Below are 19,619 nucleotides of genomic sequence, written 5' to 3'. Positions count from 1 at the left end.
AGTCTATTTTGTACAGGCTTTTATGCTACCATTGCCACTTCTGCTTGCTGCTCTGTAATCCAATAGGGCATTAACCACCATGAGCAATATCTGTCATGTGCTGCTCATTATGTCTCTCCACTCCCTGAGGAAAGAACTGCCTGTGCAGTGGTTTTGGTTTGGGGTTTGCTTTTTTTCTGTTTTTAAATGCATTGCTCTTTGTTTAGGTTGGAGAAGGCAGGCTGTAGAAGCATGCCAGGTCCAGTGCAGAAGGTGGAGAGTGTTGTTGTGGTCCTCTGGCCCTGTGGGACTTTATTCCACAGTTTTGAACAGTTCCCAAAGATAATCATGGTTCCTGCACCAAAGAGCTTTTGTCTGGGAGAGAACAGGAGCACAGTTAGTAACCATGGTCTTCAGTTCAGGACTTCATGAAATCTTCTAGATATGAGGAGACCAGATCAGCAGTTTTGAACCTTTTTTTTGTTAGCAGGCCACTAAAAAATTTTGAATGGAGCTGCAGACCCCTTTGAATTGTAACTGTGAGTATCCATATACTTTTGATTGATCATAGTCATCTTTCGCAGACCCCTTAGACCTAGTCTGCAAACCCCCAGGGGTCCACAGACCACAGGTTGAAAATCACTGGGCCAGAACATTAAGGTAAGAAAAATTTGAAATCTTGATTTAATATTGCATGGAAAGTCAGGGCAGAGAGCAGAAGACATGTGTGATGCGTCTGAAGTAGTCTGTGTTGTTGAGATGTGCTTCAGTATTCTCTACTATAAGGCATTTCCCAAAGGATGACGGCTTCGTTCCAGGTTGTATTGAAGTGCTGCAGTCCCAACAAAGGTCTTAAATCAGGCAACCATCCACCTGGTCAAGCTGTTACACAGAAGAAGTCAAGACACATGGGCTCTTTTACCATTTTCATCACCGCCTCAAGGCTCCTCAAAGTTTGACTTGGAGTTCCTACCGTTAGTTAGTGCCCATGCCCAGAGGCAAAGTGAGCTAATTCAGAGCCTGGGGCACAGGAATGCCAACCACTGTAGATGGCTGGAAAGGCAGCTGCTACTGCTGCTGTTGCAGCATCAGCTCAAGTGGCAGCAGCCCCTTGCTACAGGCTCCCTGGGCTCTCCCACTAGTTATGCTACTGCCCACTCTTATACACACTAGAAAACCCACTACCTTGAACTCTGTACAGGACAGCCTTAGCCCAGTTCAGTAGGACTATACTCACGCACAAAGATAAGCGTACAGGCAACGGTTTACAGTTCCAGGGCCTTTATTATCATCTGTGCTCTTATTTAACAGCTGGATGGATGTGGATGGTTGTAATTATGTCTCTCAAGTCTAAATCTGATCAGGAATAGGTTTCATTTGTAAAAAGCCAGGAGTTTGATACAGGGGGAGTAAATCAAACTGAAGGTCATAGGACCCAACACCCCTGTGGTTCATTCTGCTCCTGTGCAGGTAGATGATAATATTCACCTACTTCTCACGAGCAACAGGCTTGGACACAAGGTCCACTGAAGTCAATGGAGTGACTTCCATCAGCTGTGAGCTTTTGATCTTCCATGCTCTTTTGGGGGCTTAATCACTTAAAACTCTGAAAGATTCTCAGATGCGAGGCATTTATCCACAGAAGTGGAAAGTATTATTATAGTAATTAGAGATGGTTGGAAAATATTCACTGAGAAAAATTTTGACAAAAACCATAGTGTTTTTGAACTCCCTTCATTCCAGGTTTCAAATAAGCTCCAGTGATAACTTTTCTGGTACCTTCTTGCATTTTTTAAATAGTTTTTAAAGCCTGTTTTGGGAAGGATTCTGTGGTGCCTTATAAATCCTCTAGAGGCTAGGAAAGGATTTTTGTAGGCTCCCTGTCTTTCACTAGTTTTCCCTCCATGAACATTTTCTTTAATTCAGTCCCTGTCATTTCAATCCATTCAATGCTGGATACACAGTCCATCTGCTCTTCATGAAGATAAAAACTAAGTGAATGCAAGAGCAAAACTGCTCATTGCTGAATGGACTTTTGTACCATCTACCCATCAGCAATGAGGCAGTTCCTTTGCTTCATCACTGCAGCAAGTGACAAGGCCTTTTCATGTCCAACAATTTTTTTCAGTAAAAATGTTCCTTGAGACCATGATGTCCTCCCCATTCCATTCCTATATACTTTAGAAATGGACGACTGGTTTTAAAATAGATTAAAAATGAGGCACTCAAAATGGTTTCTAAAGTTCCATAAAAGTCAGTGGAGGCTCTAGGTACTCGGTACTTCACATATACGTGCACAAATGCACACGCACATCAGCAGGGATCTGGGTTTTCCACTTCCCATGGATAAACAGAATAAACTACGGATTTTACCTTTTATCAGAGGCAAACGTGCATTTCTCACTTTATTGGAGAAACCTGTGGATTTTGCAGTTTTGTGATGAGCTTCCTGCAGGCGTGGAGAGTTCCAGGGGCTGGGAGGGAAGAGGCGGAGGAGGGGGTGAGGCAGGGGGCACCATGTACATGTAGATGCACATGGGCTAGGGCAGCCAGGACAGCAGCTCCTATAAGTTGGGGGGGTGGGACTTGTGGCCCCCATAGGAAGGGAGGGAGGGAGTTGCTGGAGCTGCTGCTTGGGGGCTGGGACTGCAATGCATGGCTACCAGATCCCAGCAGGGAGCGAGACAGGGTTGTGGGTGGCCAAGCCCTGCTCCACTGCAGGGGCTACTGCCTCCTGCCAGGGGTGGGGGCTGCAAACCCAGGTCCCTGGACCCAAAGCCCTGGCAGCTGGGGGCCCCTGACGGCAGGGCTGGGGGAGCAGGAGCTGTGGGTAGAGGGTGAGGGGCAACAGCAGAGCCATGGAGGCTATTAGGGGGCCTTTCATTTTAATAACAGATTTTGGAGTTTAATCAGAGAATTTGTGATTTTTTTTTTTTTTTTTTTTTTTAAATCGGGGAAAACCAGGATCCCTGCACATCATTTTATTTCACTCTGCCACCCGGTTTGAAAGTCCGGGTCAGTTTCTCTGCGCCAACAAGTTTATAATCCAAACCTCCGAGCTTGCAATACACTTTCCTTGTGTGAAAAGTGATGTCATTCAACTCAGCAGGAACATTCACTTGTGTACAATCTGATTGCAGCACGTATCTTTGATGACAACTGTTAAAATGGGACGTAGGGAAAACAAAAGCCCTGAACATTGCATAGTTTCAGCTTTAAATTCTTGATCCTGTGAGGAATGAAGCATTGAGAATATACAGCATTTTGCAGGATCAGGCTCTGAGTAATTGTGTGGGGATCTGATCTGTATATTTTCAGTAACAAATGCTTTACCAAAAATGCTGATATATCCCAAACAATGGGAGCATCAAAAACATCACTTCAACCCAGATTCGGGACATTAACACCAGGATTAAGGACAGAAAATGCAACCTGATAAAACAAACGTGTAGCTTTAGACAGGTGCTTCACTGTACTGCTTAACCCCAGGGTGAAACCATTTTGGGGCTTGATACAAACAAATTAGTAATTGGGGAAGCCTGTCTTTGGATTCAGCATTTGAAATTTAAAAAACGGTTCTCCAGTGTCAGCAGCAGAAATGCATCTGTAAATCTAGACAGCCCTACATAGAGGGGCTCTATATTGTTTGCATTTACTTTTTTTTCTGCAAATCCTGCACAGGTCATTTTTAAATTATATTCTAGAGGGAGGCCAGTTTCCTAGCAACAGACAAGAACATAATTTTGGCCACATGTTTGCCAATATAGTGGACTTTCAAGAATCAAAAACTATTTAACTGATTGAGAAGTTCCTGCTATTTTAAAAATATCAGAAGCATAATTTATTAATCTACAATAAAAACATACAACTTGGTGTAAGGACTCTAGAGCATCATGTCTCAGTCATTTTAAAGCCCAAAATACATGTCTATGGGAGTCTGGAAAGAGATTTAAAATATAAACTAGATTTACAGCTGAAAAGTCCTAGCATGGCAATTTTCCTGTTAAGCTCTCTCCTTAGGGTCATCTGTTTTGTTTAGTGCTGTTTTTCATTCTGATCACATTTAAAGAGGAACGTCAGTGATACCAGCCCACTTCCGCTTCAGTCCATGTGATGCCACAAGGTATTTTTACCACAACATATGCGTCAAGTAAAAGGGGACTCAAAAGCACCATCAGCCTTTCAGCTTAATGGCTTAAGCCTAGACAAGAAAGTCTGTGTGCATTCAACCCAGACAGACATAAAAGTCAAAGCTTAAATTATCTTTCCAATTTATTTCCTAGAGGTCATATAAACAACCAAGAGAAATCAGCATGTTTGAATGTCTGTTTTAGGATTTTGACTGATTCCAAAACAGTTTCTCAGCATTCAGTTCCCAGCCTTGAACAATGCAGCTTCTACACCCAGCCTGGCTTTCCATCTTTGTGCAAAAGATGGGCTGACAGCCATGGGCTAGGGACAGAAATGACACATAAATCAGTATAAGTGATCAGAAACTGGGTCAGATCTGTAACACAACAAAAACTTCAGTGCACGCAAACTGCTTTCAAAATGGCCAAAACTGGTTTAAGATAGATCTGATACTATAGCCATCCAGGTTTAACTGATTTAGGTTAAATCAGTTTATTGAACTTGTTCCAGATTCCCTCCAGATTCAAGTTAATTAGCAGTCCCCCAGCATCCCAGAATGCTTTGTACCTCACCTGTAAACCTCACCTCTCAGGGTGGGTGGGCTAGCTTTAGCTCACGCTATCTGCTCCAGACAAGCAGGAAGCTCCATGGCTTCTGGCCTGGGCCACTGCAGGCAGGTGGCTGCATTCCAGAATCAAAAGAAAATGTCTGTTCACTTGCTTGTTGGTTCAGTCAATGCAGCTTAGACTAACCTACGAAGATTGAATTGATTCAGCCTTGGGCTTGTTGACTGTCTGTACTTAGCCTTGGAGAACAGATTTCTTATAGAACAGGTTCAGACCTCTCAAGAGTCAGCACAAGTTTACCTCACAAGGGGCATCAGCCAAGGTCTGAAGGATTCATGCATAGGGTTATGCAGTCTCTTACCCGTCTGCAAGAGATGACAGGAATTATTTTCAGTGATATGTAAACCTGCCCACCAGCCACTACCCCTAGATCACTAACCAGCTTCACGTATGTCACAAACAGCTACTAGGTGTCAAACAACATTCAGCCACTACTAACCTGAGAGAATTCAGGCCATCATTGTGATGGCAAAATGTGAAGTTCCTTGACCCACTGAGATCGGTTGTAAAATTTGTCATAGACTTCTGATAGGTCAGGATTTCACCCAAACCCTTCATTCTCCAATTACTAATTTTCCTCTCCTGCTCCACATTTCTGTTTTGAGTCCAACTCAGCAAAGAAATGATAATATCCCAAATACAGTTGCTTGTAACAGTAGACCTATATGATCATTGATGAGCTACACCAATCTAGGCAGCCAGCATATCAGAAAACATAGGAGACACAGGCAAAATTGTCAAATTTGGGTTACTGACATTTGTTGTTAAATCACTACTAATGCACCCAAATGAAAATGTCCTGGTCTTCTAGGTGAGGTGAGGTGGAATATCTGCAACTTCCATGGACTACCACTGGGCAAAGGACTGGGCCAAGATTTCCTGGATGAAGAAGTCAAGTCCCCTGATCTTGCAGGTAACAATGGCATGTCAGACAAAAAAACTGAAGTCATTAGTGCTCAAAGGTAGGCACTGAATATGCTGTAAGCCTAGCATGGACAAAGGTGCATGGTACTGCACTGCCCATTTGACTGTGAATCGCTGCACTACTGGAGAAAGACCAGCTCTGTCTCTGTGGCCATTCAGGTTTTTTGTCCCCTATACACAAGGATGGCTGCCATGGTCCTGATGCTGGATGTCAGCCTCTGTCCCACAGGAACAGAGCTGAAATGAATCATTTCCATTTTAAATCAACAGCTCATCATTAGAGAATTTAATGGTTCCCTCCCCTCCCCTCATGCTGCAATAATTCATAGTAATTATTCACATGTGGCACTGTCACTTCAAAAGGTGACAGTGGGTTACATCCTCAGCTGTCACTAACTTCCAAGGTGACTTTGAGCAAGTGTTTGTGCCTGAGCTGCTACCCCGCCTCCTCCAAAGGTAAAACAGGGATAATCCTCTTACTCGGGCTATAGACTCTCCAAGGAACAATGCATATCTAAAGCTCCTTGCGTGATTGCCATCATCAGGCACTAAACCAGGGACCTCCAGCACCTAAAAGGAGGAGAGACTACCACCTGAGCTGAAGAGTCCAGCTCTCTGTACAGCTAGCACTTGGGGTGAACCAATAGAGATTTTGGGGACCGATACTGACAGCTGATTTTTAAGGAGGCATATCAGTCTATACTGATCCAATTTCCAATACAGCATGGAGAGCTGCATGCAGCTGGTAAGTCCATTGTGGTGGAAGGGGAGGGAAGGGACATGAGGGGGGCATAACAATGCCCCTCCTTTGGGAGGCACTGGGGCAGGCAATGCCCAGCCGGGGCAGGGCGCAGGACATAGCTGTGGCTTGGAAGGGTGCGGGGGTGCGGGGGGGGGGGGTGGCTCCTACCACTGCATGCACCCCGGGAGGGCACAGGAGGGATGCTCCCAGATCTGTGCAGGAAGGGGGTGGGCTGGATGCAGCTGCAGGTTGGAGCCGGGGCTGCACCAGGCTCTTCTTGGTGGGTGCTGGGCTCAGGGCAGGCAGATATGGAAGGGGCTGCAGCCACCCCAAATTTCACCGTAGCCTCACTCCCAGCGCTGCTGCTACAGGCCCGGCAAAGCCTCAGCTCTTTCTGGAGCACAGGGAGAGGCAGGGATTGAGCTGGGAAGAGCCGGGGTTGTGCTTGGCACATGGCAGCGGTGCTGGAAGCAGGGCTACAGCGATATTTGGGGTGGCTGAAGCCCCCTCCATAGCCCCCACTGAGAAAAACCCAGTGCAGCCCTGGCTGTAGCTCACAGCTGCAGCCCACGTGCCCCACCCTGTCCCACCCCACCCAGATCCGAAGGCACACGCCTCCCAATGCCCTCCCAGGGTGCATGCAGCAGCAGGAGCTGCCCCTGCTATGTCCCTGGGATAAGCTGCGGCTCCATCATGCACCCCACCCCGGCTGGACAGCACCTGCCTCTGGCCCCTCCCTCCCTCACCATGGGGGGGGAGCATTGATCTGTCCCGCCCCCAAGCCCCTTCCCTCCCCTCTCCCCTTCCACCACAACAGTCTTACCAGCTGCATGCAGCTCTCCACACTGCAGGGCTGTGCTCCTCCTGCTCATGGCCTGAGTACTGCACTGTGGCTGTGCACATGCACAGGCATTTATCAGCTGAATTATTGGCCACGTTGGACCGATTTCCAATACAGCCAATTTTCTTTATATTGGTACTGATCCAATATCGGACCAATGCATCAGTGCACCTCGAACTAGCACTACAATACCTATGTTCCCTGCTAAATGGGCCAAGGGGGCAGATAACACATGCACACAAACTGCTGAATCATCCCAGAACACCAATCACACAACACATAAATTTGGAGTCACTCAGTGTAAATCCAGGGTTTTTTTTCACACCAAAAAAGGCAGATTTGTCACTTGGTAACAAACCCTGGATTGTCTGATACCAGATGAAACACTGAAGTTTCCAAAGCAACTGAGGCAGCAGACTTGGCTCTCAGGAGCAAACTCAAAGAGTCAGCAGGGATTTTGAAATTTCTGAAAGGCTGAAAGAAAACCCTCCCTGCACTTGGTCACATATGCCATGTCCAGATGAGTGCGGGCATTTGGTTTCCTGGGGACAAGTAGCAGCAGCACAACTTGTGTCTAGGGAATGCCTATGCCATGTGTATTCTGGCATGCAGTGGGTTATTCTGGGTGGGGTAGCAGGTACCCTACTGTGCTAGGTTACCTCGGGTCTTGGGGGGAGGGGAAGCTGCAGCTGTGGTGTTCCTGCAGCTGGGAACCTGGGCAGCAGCTGCAGCATGGCTCCAGCTGGCCAGGCTCCAGTTTTGGGCGGCATATGCTGCCACCCCACTTTTTTTCTTCATGGGTTTTTTTGATAACAGGATCTCCCAGGATCATAAAAACCCACCCCGCACTGCACTGCAAGGTAGCAGCACAGGGAACACTTGGATGTGTGGTGTGTCTGCTGCACCAAATACTGCACAGCTGTGCTCATCTTAACACTGCCATAGGGATTTAAGGCATGGCCCTGCAATGCGAACACTGCAGGCCAGGACTGAAGTGCTACAACACAGCCAGAGAAAGAAGATTTTGATGTACCTGCCTATCAGCTGATCAGCTGCTGTTGCCCCTGACTTTTCATTAGCTCTAAAAACAAGAGGAAGATAAAACTAAAATAAAAACCTATTTGTTTTAAACACTGGAAAAATATACTGAGCTCTGTGGAACCATCCTGTAATCCAAACCCAATAATTCACAGATTTCCTGCTCTATGAATCTTGACGGCTCCAGCTCCATTCACGTTCCTTCCTTGTGCCCACAATGACATCATGCAAGAATAGAGAAAATGGAAATTCACTGCCCTTTAAAACCAGAGCCCTTCAAGGGGCCAAGGATCCAAACAAACTTTACTGAATTAATGAAACTGTAGCAGCAGGGCTACTGCCTTTATGGGCTTTACACAAGCATTACTCAGCAGTCCAGTGGGGACAGGAATGCTGGAAAACACAATTATTGAGAGGCCTTCATTTCAAACAGGGCAGTACCAGATTAAACTCATCTCTCATGGGGGAAAGAAATAAAAAAGGCCTTAAGGGAGTTTAAAAACTGATAAGTCTATAATTTGCAAGGAGGTTTTTAGTTCATACTTCTTGCTTTTAATGTTCAGAACAATTTTCTCTCTCTTTTAATGGACTGCATAATCCTATTTATCTTAAGTTCTCAGGGGATACTCGAAACTGTTCAAGAAAGACATTTCAGGAGAGCAGGTTGGGAGGATTACAAAAGACTATTGCATCAGCTGTTAGAGGAGGTTATGGTTCATTTAGCTTGGTCCCATTCAGGCATTCACTCTGCTCAGCTCCAGGTGCATGGAATCCAGAACAAAGGTGTAGATAGTACAGAGGACATACCCGAGCTTCAGGTTATCAGAAGTTTAATGAGAGCTGGGCTGTGCCAGACATCTCCCTGTAATGAAACCAACTTTAGTATTTTTCCCCTGATTGGTTCTCAAGAAACAACAGAAAATTGTTTCCTTACAAGCCCATCTCCCCAAGGAACATTTCATTTCCCTTGCTTTGTAAAGCTCTGTGATAATGTATGTTTTCCATTTTTAACAGTAAAGTCCATCCTCAGGAGAACCTTTTCTCCCTTCCTGTTGTTTTTACGTTCAAATACATATGAACCAAACGTACTGGTTCAACTGGCACATTATAGTGTGCACAGATAACCAGAATACAGGTTGAGTCCCATTACTCAGCCATTCCGGCCCTACCTATCCCACTTGCTCAGATGTTTTAAACTGAGATTTTTATAGGCCTGGTCTCAGTATGTGCCTGGTACAACACCCTACAAGAAAGTATAGAAAGTGTCCTTCTCAGAGATGTCCCATACAGAAGTGATACAGGGCCACATCTATGCTTTTCTTGCCATTTGTGTCATTTACCCAAGCAGAACAAGAATGCCAGTTGTGCCCTAACCACTGGGTAGAGAAAATGAAGGTGGCTCTTTCCACTTTGTTTCTTCCATACTTGTGCAGATGAGAGAGATCCTGGCCTGTTAGAATATGCCAGATTGAATAGTTTCTATATGGTGTTGAACCGCTAATTGTCTATATAGAAAATAAAAAGGAGGCTGAATAACTCATTCATCTCTTATAAAACTCAGCATATTCTTCATCACCTTCAATTACGGCTGTGTAAGTTCATTCTACTGAAACCACGGAGGATAATGTTTGTTTTCAGACTGGTCCTGGTGCAAAGACATCCACCTGCTAAAATGTGACTTCTCACAAAGTGAGTTACTGTCTGTATTGCAGTTGCTCCCGTAATCACGTGCTTATCAACAAATGAAGCCACGACCCTGGCTCTAAAGCATTATAGCCTAAACAGAGCAAGATGAAGGGTAAAAGAACAGGATACAATACCATCTGACGAGAGCAGAGACGGCACAGGTTCATAGAAACAGATATAAGTTACACTAAACATGTGCCATTTGACCATGCCCATAAAGTCATGGTTTAGAAACACGTCGCCAAAAGAAGCAGATCAGCTGTACTGGATATATCCCGGCATAGCTGATCTGCTTCACTGGGCAAAACACATGTCTCTTGCTGTCCTGCCTGTTCATCCTGCAGGACAAACAGACCCACAAGAGGAAATGGAGAAAGCTGGGACAGTCCAGTGTGGTAACATGGTCCTGGGGTTGGGGCCACCAATCCGCTGACTGGCAGTCTTAGCCCTGAGACCACACTAAGCAAGTTTGATGGTCTAGGACTTGAGCTGCCAATTAGCAAGTTCAACTCTCCAGTGTGGTCTCAGTGCTGGAGCCACCAATCAACTGATCAATTTTTCTGGTGGCACAAAGGTGACAAAAGGTGATGTCTGTTTTTACCCATAGAAAAGAAGGATAGAAGAGCCCTCACAGGCCACATAATCCAACACCCTGCCTAAAGTAGGATCATCCACATCTAAACCGCCCCAGCAAGAGTTGGTCTAACCCATCCTTAAAAAGCAGATAAATAAACATCAACGATTACTGACTGATACACAGGGAATTACTTTCCTAGGCAGCAATATCAGATGGCCAAATCACTCTTCGTGGGGGGACTGTTTAGGCTTCCAATGGATCCACCTTGAGACTATATAAACCATAGCAGACTGTTTTCACTTTTCATCTTTTCTGGGTACAGCAGTGCTGGGAGTCTCCAGTCTCCCAAAACTGAACCCAAAGCAGAAGGTAGTTTCAGCCACTTCTTTGATGGGATCTGCCAAAGCATGACACTGGATCCCCACCAAAGTATGAAAACAGTCTTACCAGTGTCACGGAAAAAATCTTAAATGTACGCTGCCAGCACAGAGGAGCTGGAATTGACACGTGCAAAGACGACAGGCAAGGCTATGGAAATTTCCACAGTGTGCCCAGCACGTGCCCCCCTGGGCGACCTCAGAAACCGTCAATCAGCACTGACCTACTTTTCAGTCTTACCCATGCGCAGTTACTTCACAGAGCTAGATCTAACACATGCTCAGTTTAAAACTCAATGAGGTAACCGCTCTGGAAGCTTCTAAGAGACTAGCAGCCTGGTTGGCCACTGGCTGCTATATAAGGTTTGGGAGCCCCAGCCAGGGGGCGTTCGGAGAGTTGGTGGGCGTCTGGAGTTGGAGTCAGTGGGTTTTGTTAGTAATCGTTGGTGTGAGAGTTTGGAGAGACCGTGCTCGGTCTGCAAGCAGAGGCTGCCTAGGCAGGGACTGAGGCAGGTTGAGAGGCTGGGATCCGATTCCCCGGTTCTTTTCATACTTCATACAGCGATTTACTTCTTCGTTACGTTTCCTCGGACTGATTCCTTTTGTTACTGGACTGTTTACGGCTTTCACCTTGGCTTCGATTCCGGATCATCCTTACCACTTTGACTTCGGCTTCGTCTTCCACTTACCTGGCTTTCGACTTCGGTTTCCTGCTTTGACCATCCCGTTGTCCAACACTGGACTGGCGTCACACCATATTGTTCTCCGTTCTTCATTTCACCATATTACAGTTTTCGTTGTGTTGCGTTTCCCTGTATAAGCTGCTGACCAGCCTTGGGACTAGCAGTGGGCAGCCGCACCTATCCCTCAGGGGGTAGAAAGCAAGGGCTCACTGTGAACCTCAGGGGCCAACAGACCCCTTTGTTGTTCGTGCTAATAACTGTAACTGAAGAAAGAATTGTGCCTCCGCCTCAAAGCGCGAGTAAATAAACCCATCTTATTTTGAAACCATACGCTTCCATGCCGCTCAGACTCCGCCGCCGCTGATCCCCCCTGTTCGTGTTCCAGTCGCCACCCGGGCCACCGTGACCTCGGGGCCCGATTCATTTGGTTAGCCCGACAACCAGTTCTTCGGAAACCAACAATAACAGATCTCTGAAGCCTTCTGGCACTGGTGAATCAGTTCTCTCAACAGGGAATCTAAAAATGAAATTGAGGCACCAGAACAGAGCTTCCCTTTGGGGAGGAAGGGAAATATCCTGAGACCCTGTGACAGGGCAAGTAACCTACTTCATTTCTTAACCTCCTTAATTAGAGCATTACCAGGGTCCAGCCACAAAAGGATCCGAGGCACGGCTCTGAGGAAGGACTCACCTGACAGCTACTTCTGTTCCACTGCCTTACTGTTCTAACAGTAATGACGTTTTTCCCCAAGATCTAATCTAGATCTACTTGGCTGCAATTTAAAACCATTATTTCACATCCTGCCCTCTACAGCAGGAGAGAACAGATGTTCTCTCTCTCTTTTACAGCAGCCTTTCAGATATTTGAAGACTGCCTTGCTAGGCAAAGTTATGTACACACCCAAGTTGCATACACCAACTGCTGTCCAGTGAAGTAGGCCTTGTGAGACTCCTAGAAAAGAAGCTACATGACACCACTTTGCAAAACATTTGCCTCATTAGATACTCACAGACACTTGGAGCGGGCAAAAGAAGCACCAGGGTTCTTGCAAAGTCTCTCCATTTAACTTTTACTTCTACTTGCCACAATTACTAGCCTATGCTTTCTATGAGTCGGATTGGGATTGAAGCCATTTCCGTGTGTGTGTGTGTGTGTGCGCGTGTGCGTGCGTGTAATAAGTCTTGTGAAATACCATTACTTGGGGGGAAAAAAACACAACTTTATGGAAAGCAGTAGATTGGGCCCATTTTTTTGCCTGAATGCTGAAATACTGCCCTGTTTTTAAGCAAAAACTCTGCTTAAGAAATCTTGTCACTTTCCAAGTCTTTGTCTTCAGCTCAAATCAATACGATGCTTATGATGTACTGAATATACTCAACTTTTTAACTGATTCAAAAGTAATATGCTTTGCATACTCTAAGCTATTAGACCAACAACATTTTTCAATACTGACTGTATTTTGTTTGCATTATGGCGTCTATGTACTATAAGCAGCAGCTGACAAAATGACTTCTAATTAAAGTTGTTCTCATTACAATATATCAAATGCATTTACTCTCAAGGGTTATCCCCAACACACTGGGGATTTGGGGAAGCTTTTTTTTTTTTTCTAAAGTTCAAACAAGAGTGAATTATTTTAAGACTCACCAGCCTTCACACAAAGCTTGTGGCACCAGGCAACATCTCTCAACACCTGACAACACTGATACCTCCTTTGGCTATTATTTCAAAGTGGCACAAAGACAGGCAAACAAAACGCACACAGGCACCAAAGTTAAGGTTAAATGCACACACACAGACACACTTCTCCCATGTACATGTCTTTGAAGACCTCAATCTTGTAGGCTTTGGTCAGACACAATTTTGTGGGTTCACTTGTAAAATTTTAGACAGAAGTGACTTGTTGAAAGAGAGAGGGATTTAGAATTCAGGAGCTGTCTCAATCCCGGGTTCAAAGTTCAGCTGTAGGCCTCATCTTCCTCACGTGAGTTTTACTCCAGCTTACCTCCTTTACCTTCAATGGACTTACTTCCAATTTATACCAATACAAGTGAATGGATACACAAGGCCTCATACAATGTGTTGTACCTGAACATATATTTGAAGAAAGACCTTACACAGATTCATAGATTGTTAGGGGCTGGAAGGGACCTTGTAGATCATCAGGTTCAGTCTCCCTGCACTAGGCAGGAAAAGACATCTGGGATCAAGTGATTCCCAACAAGGTGACTGTCAAGTTTCTTTTTGAAGATTTCCAGGGTAGGCAACTGCACCACCTCTGCAGGGAGTTTATTTCAATCTAGACACCCTGACTGTGAAGGAGTTTTTCCTGGAATTGAGCTTGAAGCAGCCTTCCAGGAGTTTGTAGCCATTGCTCCTGGTCTTCCCCAGGGGTGCCCCGGTGAACAGCTGTTCACCAAGTTCTTGATGTACTCCCCTGATGTAGCAGCAAGCTGCTACCAAGTCCCCTCTCAGCCTTCTCTTCTGTAGCCTGAAGAGGCCCAAGTCCCTCAGCCTCTCCTCATATGGCTTGTTTTTCCAAGTCTCTGATCACAGGGAGCTCTTCTTTGGACTCTCTCAAGTTTTTCCACGTCCTTGTTGAAGTGCAGCACCCAGAACTGGATGCAGTACTCCAGCTGCAGTCTTACCAGTGCGGAGTACAGTGGGAATATCACTTCCTTAGTTTTGCATGAGATGCAACAGTTAATGCATGCCAGCATGTTGTTTTCCCTGCTTGCCACAGCATCTCGCTGTCGGCTCACGTTCATGCGATGGTTGATCACTATCCCCAGGTCCCTTTTGGACATGGTACAAGTCAAATTGTCACCACCAAGTCCGTAGGTATGTTGGGGATTGTTTACCCCCAGATGAAGCACCTTAACTTCTGAGTGTTGAACCTCATCCAGTTCACTCAGCTCTCCAGCCTATCCAGGTCCGCCTGCATCTGCAACTCATCTTCTGGCATGACCACACTCCCCCATAACTTGGTGTCATCTACAAATTTGGCCAGCGAGCTTTTCATCCCCACATCCAAATCAGTGATAAAGATGATGAAAAGCACCGGTTCAAGCATGGACCCCAGAGGGACACAACCGGCCACTTCTTGCCAGGACAACACAGATCCGTTCATGAGAACTCTCTGGGTCCTACCAGGCAGTCAGTTTTCCACCCACTGAAGTGTTGAGCAGTTAATCCCACAATCTTCCAGTTTTTCCATACAGCTATTATGGGATACTAGATCAAAAGCCTTTTGGAAGTCTAGGTATATAATGTTAACCTTCTCTCCCGTGTCCAGGTGGCAAGAGACCTGTTCATAGAAGGAGATGAGATTGGTAAGACAAGACCTACCCACAAACCCAGCCTGACTGTCGTTCAGAATCTTACCTTCAACGAGCACATCGCACATAGATTCTTTAATGAGTTTTTACAGGATTTTCCCTGGGATGCAGATTAGGGCGATTGGCCTATAGTTGCCTAAGTCCTCCCTCTTCCCCTTCTTGAAGATGGGCACAATGTTGGCCCTCTTCCAATCCTCAGGAACCTCCCCTGCATGCCACAATTTCTGAAAGAGTTTTGCCAAGGGAAGGCTATCATTCCCACCACGTCCCCTGTGATCCTTATCTCACTCATCTTTCCCCTTTGTCTGGTGAAATACCGAAGCAAAGCAGACATTCAGGAGTTGTTTTTTCCTGAGTGTCCATTACCAGCTGTCCTGAAGCGTTAAGCAGGGACCCCACGCTTCCATTCATTTTCCTTCTGCTCCCTAGCTAAAGGACTTCTTATTGTCCTTGACTCCCTCGGCTAACTTAAATTCAGTCATCGCCTTAGCTTTCCTAATCATTCCCCTACAAGTGCAGGCCACTGTTGTATAGTCCCCCTTGAGGCACCTCTTTTTTCCTTTCTCAAGAGGACCACAATGTCCCTTCTGCTACCTTTCCTCTTCATGGGAACAGTTTTCTTTTGTGTTTTGAGGATCATGTCCTTGAAGAACAACCACTCTTTGCGCACCCTATTTGCCTTCCATCCCTGGTCCCGCATCACCTCCCCTACTAATGCCCTGAGCCTGTTGAAGTCAGCATTTCTGAAGTCCTGGACTTCAATCCTGCTAGTTGATTTGTCAACGTTGCGTCAGGCAGTGAACCTGTTGAGCTCATGGTCGCTGTCACCCAGGCTATCCTCAATGTTCAAACCACTCACCAGATCATCTCCTTTGACCAAGATCAAGTGTAGGAGAGCAGTACCTCTGGTTGGCCCTTGCACTTCCTGGGTCAGAAACAGCTCCTCAATTACAGCTGAGATGTGCTCTAGTGTCAGCACTTGATAAAGGATGTGTAACCATTGGAAAGGCTTGAGGAAGGAAGTATGAGAACTGTCCAATACCTGGCAACATCCCTTGTAGGAAGAGAACAAAGGAGTTCAATGTATCTAGCTTTGCAGAAAGGTTAAAGGATGAATGTTTGCAGGCACCTGCATAGGGAAGAGAAAAGGCTGCAGAGACACCCAATAGATGGAAACTGTGGCTAGATAAATTCAAATTAAAAAAAAATAAGAGTGCAGATGTGTAAAGTGAGGAAGACAAATCTTTGGAAAAAATGCATCTAGGGTTGTGTTAGACTGAGATCACTTTAGAAACTTTTAAATTAAGCTTGACAGGATGTCTTTCCAAAAGACTTACTGTGCCTCAGATGGAAGTCAGGGGCTTAACTCTAAAAGTGAGGAGATACCTGGGGCTTTCCAGGAGTCCCAGTTTTCAGACACGTATCCCTAAGGTCTCTATGAATGGGACTGGTCCTAAATTTGAAAAAATGGTCCCAGATCAGCATTAGGCAGCATGCTGACACTGAAACTGCTTGGCACTGAAACTGTGGGCATGCACCTATGCTGCTTTCCAGTCGCGAGGTAGCTATAGGTCACCATCTGAATCGTTCATGGGACATTGTGCCCATGCCAGTTTATTAGCTCTGCCTCACTGTGCTGTGTGCATGTGGCCATACTAATTAGCTAAGAGTTTAGACTAATTGGCTTGGGCAGGGTGCTGTATGAATGTGGCTATGCGGTTTCTGGTTTAGGAGATGGGTGGAACAATTTGTTCTATTGAGCCTGTCCACAGCATTATACTATGGCGACTATAATAACTGGAACCAGAAGTGGTATAAACTCCTTCCAGCTCTGGAGGTCTCTGAAGTGGTCTGGTCAGAGTCCAAGGTTTTGCTCCTGAAATGTTGGTCACTGTAGCTACCTCAGAAATTACCACTTGTGATTCTGTGGGCTGTCGTGCAGGAGGTCTGACTAGATAACTGTAATAACTTCTTCAGGTCTAAAAATTTCACATTTCTGGGTCACTAGTTTGAATTCAGGCCAGGCCTTCAAATTATAGTTCTTTCATATGGGGGTACTCTATATCATCTGAAGGTCCACATGTTGTATGTTAGTAACTTAACCTTTTTCAGAAGATGCATCTGTCAGCAAAAATATGATCACAGATGGTGCCCCTGGTGGGAGGGGGAAGAGGAAAAGACCTGTCAGAGACTGAATGTTAACTAAATAAAGCCATAGAGAAGTTAACTTTTCCACTGATTTATGACTTTGCTGGGGGATAGGGAAACTCCAAGTGGAGCATGCCTAGGGACTGGCACACAGGAAAGCTCCCACATCTAACCTATGAGGTGCACAGCCCCACCAGGGGAGACGCCTTGTTGGACCTAGTGCTGGCCACAGGTGATGACCTGGTGCGGGGGCTGTGGGTGCTCGACCACCTGGGCGACAGCGATCATCGCCTGCTAGAATTCACCATCCAGCGCAAGGTGGCAAAGGCCTGCAGCAAGGCAGCAGCTCTAGATTTCAGGAGGGCAAACTTCAACGAGCTAAAGAGGATACCTGGGGAAGCGCTGAGGTCCCAGAGGGGAGGGGAGCCAGGTGTCCAAGGAGAGTGGTCGCTCCTTAAGGAGACGATCCTCCAAGCCCAAAAGGAAGGTAATCCCAATGAGGATCAAAGGGAACAGGAGGGCACACAAGCCTCCATGGCTCACCAAAAGCATCTGGGAATGTATCCTTGCTAAAAGGGAGGCGTATACCCAATGAAGAGAAGGGGACATCACCAGGGATGACTGCACTTGCTCGGGGATGTAGGGGGGCAGTCAGGAAGGCCAAGGCAGAGCTGGGACTGGGACTAGCTTCCCAGATTAAGGACAATAAGAAGTCCTTCTTTAAATACATAGGGGGTAAAAAGAAGGTTCCAGGTAATGTGGGGCCCCTGCAGGACGCGTTGGGAAATTTGGTCGTCACACCAGACGACAAAGCTAACACATTTAACGATTTCTTTGCCTCCATCTTCCTAAGTAGGGACCAGAACAGTCACCTCCCTGCTGGGCTCCCCTCAGGCCCCCGGGGAGGCACACCTGGGCCACGGGTTAGTGAGGAACTAGTTATGGAGCTTCTGGAGGGGCTGGACGTATTCAAGTCAGCCGGCCCGGATCATCTCCACCCTAGAGTTCTAAAGGAATTCGCCAAGGTCATTGCAGGACCCCTGGCACGGCTTTATGAGCGCTCATGGTGCGCTGGTGTGGTGCCGGAGGACTGGAAGAGGGCCAACGTGGTCCCCATCTTCAAAAAGGGGAAGGAGGAGGACCTGGGAAACTATAGGCCAGTTAGTCTTACCTCGATCCCAGGCAAGCTGTTCGAGAAAATTATTCTGGCACATATCCAGGAGGGGCCAGTAGGGGACTGCATGCTTAGGGGCAACCAACACGGGTTCAACAGTGGCAGGTCCTGTCAGACCAACCTGGTGGCCTTTTACAATCAGATCACCAAATCATTAGACGCAGGGGTAGCAGTGGACATCATCTTCCTGGACTTCCGGAAGGCTTTCGACACTGTCTCTCACCCAATTCTCATTAAGAAACTGGGGGGCTGTGGTGTTGACACCCACACAGTCAAATGGGTCGCCAACTGGCTGGAGGGCCGCACCCAGGGGGTGGTAGTGGATGGGTCCTTCTCAACCTGGAAGGACGTGGGCAGTGGGGTTCCGCAGGGCTCGGTCCTCGGGCCCGCACTGTTCAACATCTTCATCAGTGACTTGGACAAGGGGGTAAAAACCACCCTGTTCAAATTTGCTGATGACGCTAAGATGTGTGGGGGGACATGGGCACACTGAAAGGATGCAACAGGCTACAATCAGACCTAGACAGGTTACAAGGGTGGGCGGATGAGAATAGGATGGGATTCAACACAGACAAGTGCAAAGTGATGCATCTGGGGAGGAACAACCACCACCATACCTACAGGTTGGGGAACTCCCTTCTTGTCAGCACAGAGGCGGAAAAGGATCTTGGAGTCATCATTGACTCCAAGAAGAACACAGGCCAGCAGCGTGGGGAGGCAGTCAGGAAGGCCAACCGCACTTTGTTGTGCATCCACAGATGCATCTCGAGCAGGTCCAAAGAGGTGATCCTCCCCCTCTATGCGGCACTGGTCAGGCCGCAGCTGGAGTACTGCATCCAGTTCTGGGCGCTGCACTTCAGGAGGGATGTGGACAGCATGGAGAGGGTCCAGAGAAGGCCACTCGCATGATCAGGGGGCAGCAGGACAGGCCCTACGAGGAGAGGCTACGGGACCTGAACCTGTTCAGCCTCCGCAAGAGAAGGCTGAGGGGGGATCTAGTGGCCTGTTATAAACCAGTCAAGGGGGATCAGTAGGCATTGGGGGAGTCACTGTTCCCCTGAGCACTGCCAGGAGTGACCAGGAATAATGGTCACAAGCTGGAAGAGGGTAGATTTAGGCTAGATATCAGGAGGCGCTACTTCACGGTCAGGGTGGCTAGGATCTGGAACCAACTTCCAAGAGAAGTGGTGCAGGCTCCTACCCTGGGGGTTTTTAAGAGGATGTTAGATGAACACCTTGCTGGGGTCGTCTGACCCCAGTACTCTTTCCTGCCATGGCAGGGGGTTGGACTAGATGATCTGCTCAGGTACCTACCGACCCCAGAAACTATGAAACTAAAGACACTAAGATAGCA

General features: G+C 46.8%; 1 protein-coding gene across 4 annotated transcripts in view; it reads right to left on the bottom strand.

The window, feature by feature from the left end:
- MYLK (myosin light chain kinase) overlaps window positions 1-19,619 on the bottom strand; it is a 346,647-nt gene that overhangs the window by 266,615 nt on the left and 60,413 nt on the right. The window contains exon 1 of one of the 4 annotated variants that reach the window (XM_090045984.1): window positions 4,683-4,828. The exons of the other annotated variants lie outside the window; for them this stretch is intronic. The gene's annotated coding sequence lies outside the window, so the exon portion shown is untranslated. Of the gene's footprint in view, window positions 1-4,682; window positions 4,829-19,619 lie in introns of those variants that run through there. 4 annotated transcript variants of the gene reach the window in all.

The sequence above is a fragment of the Crocodylus siamensis genome, chromosome 4 (assembly GCF_052110815.1).
Source record: "Crocodylus siamensis isolate JL-2025a chromosome 4, ASM5211081v1, whole genome shotgun sequence".
In the NCBI taxonomy this organism is placed as follows: domain Eukaryota; kingdom Metazoa; phylum Chordata; order Crocodylia; family Crocodylidae; genus Crocodylus; species Crocodylus siamensis.
This window is presented reverse-complemented; position numbering and strand designations above follow the sequence as displayed.